Source organism: Prunus dulcis, chromosome 5, assembly GCF_902201215.1.
Source record: "Prunus dulcis chromosome 5, ALMONDv2, whole genome shotgun sequence".
Classification (NCBI taxonomy): domain Eukaryota; kingdom Viridiplantae; phylum Streptophyta; class Magnoliopsida; order Rosales; family Rosaceae; genus Prunus; species Prunus dulcis.
Genome location: NC_047654.1, coordinates 6515593 through 6518047, shown reverse-complemented (window position 1 = coordinate 6518047; position 2455 = coordinate 6515593).

Below are 2455 nucleotides of genomic sequence, written 5' to 3'. Positions count from 1 at the left end.
GGATAATGTGTAATTATTAACGGCACTTGGTCAAGGCCGATGACATACCATAAAAAAAACATCGGTCGTTGTCCAGTCCGCTATTTCTACTTCCTCCAACTGTTGTTGTCGCTTCCGGATGAGATACAACCCCAAATCAATTGCTGCAACATGTTTTTCTTGTCAATCTCATAATCTATGGACATTAAAACAAATGCATAATCAATTACACTTACATCTCCTTTCAGCCAACCATCAGCTTTCACGAGGGAAGCCAAGAATTCAATCTCAGCTTCCACGTTTCCAAATTGCATCACCAAACTATGAATATAAAACAGTTTTAGAAAATGGCCAATATTAAAAATTATATACAGTCATGCTTCTATCTTATAATTGCAAGGGACTTACTTTGGGTCCTGGCGCCATTCCCAACAAAGTTTCAGCAAATTCACCAGATCATCATGCGGAATCGCCTTCATTGGGTCTAACATCTTCAGTACAGTTGTCTGTGCCCAGTTTTTGGAACCAATTCACTGCCTTCAATGATCTTCCACATAGGAATGATCCTCTTCCTTTTCCGTAATTGGACCCCTTGTGCCACAGCTTTACCTTTATCATTCAACCACACGTTCAACTGAGATAGCACAGCTGTAGGTTGATCCAAATCAATGTCCCCGATAGTAAACTCAAGCTGTGTCCCCTCCGTGCTCTCGCCAATGTCACCCCCAAGCAACATGACTTCATTATCTTCTTTCTCACATTGGTTTCTTTGCACTTCCTTTTCCTCACTTCTTTGTCTTTTCACTTCCTTGCCCTCCTTTTTTTTCCTTTGCAGTTTCCCTCCCTTGCTGCTTTTTCTTTTCACTTCCTCTCCCTCACTGCTCTGTCTTTGGGCTTTTTTCCCTTTGCTACTTTTTACTTGCACTTGCTCTCCTTCACTTGTTTTCCTTTGCCCTTCCTCTACCTCACTTGGTTTTCCTTGCACTTCACCCCCTTCAATCCCCTCCTCTTCCTTTTCCTCTCCCTCATTTCTATTACTTGGCCCTTCACCCCCTTCAATCCCCTCCTCTTCCTTTTCCTCTCCCTCATTTCTATTACTTGGCCCTTCACCCCCTTCAATCCCTTCATCTTCCTTTTCCTCTCCCTCATTTCTGTTACTTGGCCCTTCATCCCATTGAATGTCATCCATTTCCCCATATCCCTTAAATAGATGTGAGACGACACAACGATTCATCCTCTGTTTCAGTAAAGCTAGGTCCCTCCTTACTTCCTGCTCAAACTGAGGACCTAAACATTGGTCCAACAGTTTTTCCATCCGTATGACCTTTAAGTGAAGGATGTCTTTTTCCCGCTTTACTTGAAACAACTCGGACCTCAACAAGCTTACCACCTTGTTCAACTCATCAAGATCACCACATGAAGAAGGAATTGACTCTGCCGAGACAACAGCAGGGCGATCCTGTGGCCAACTCCAATATGGTTGTCTCATTTCCTCTTCACTCGGACATAGCGCCCGCAACTGAACTGACTGTTTCAGAATACAGACAAGAGTCATATTAAATCATTCTACTTCATAATTTCATTCAATCTTATCAATAGTTCCAAGGGCTGCAAACCAAACCTCTTTGCTCTGGAAAAAATAATTGTTCAACTTTCTCATCTCTGGAACAGGCGTAGTAGTTCTCCATCGCAAAATACGCGGGACAGCGGTCGGATCAACAACCTTGCAGTAATTCTGGTCCGCCATTCTAGGAATTAATTCATATACCCAAATCTACACAATTCAAAGGACAAAAGTCATTATTTATGTTTTAAAGATAAACAAAACATAACTGACATGAACATTATTACCATGTACCTGGAAAGCATACGTGAAACCTTTAAAACTCCAGCCACTCCTTTGCGCTTCACCATGCTTATCCTTCTTGCCCTTCTCATTTCTCGGCTTGTTCCCGTTACCTTACTTTTCCCCTTCCCTCTTCCCTCTTCATTTTCAAAGCTTTTCACATACTTTGTTGGTGCAGAAAATAGACTGTCTTGGGTTTTTTCAAAGGACACCGAACCCCACGGATACCTGTTGAACGCATCCAAGTCCTCTACAAGGGTCAGGTAATTTAGATTGATGTTCAAATGTTTGTCCCTTCCCAAAACCACTAACTCAGCAAAGTAAACAAGAGCTAGCTTGTAGATGTCATCTTCCTCTGTGCTCCTCAGAAATGCTTCTTCTAAAGCATTGCATGTAATTCCTTCGTCTATAAAATATCTTTTCTGAAGTCTAATTTCATCACTCTCTCCCCTGGAAACTTCAGGCACTTCCCCAAAACGAAGCCCTGTGATCAAACAGAAATCCTGACGAGTGAACTGAGCAACGTCACACCCTAATAAGAAACTCAGTCCATCCAAGTCTTTCACACCCTGCCCCGCTACTCTACGCAACACAACCCCATGCACAATCTGCCGCTAAACTGAATCTTAT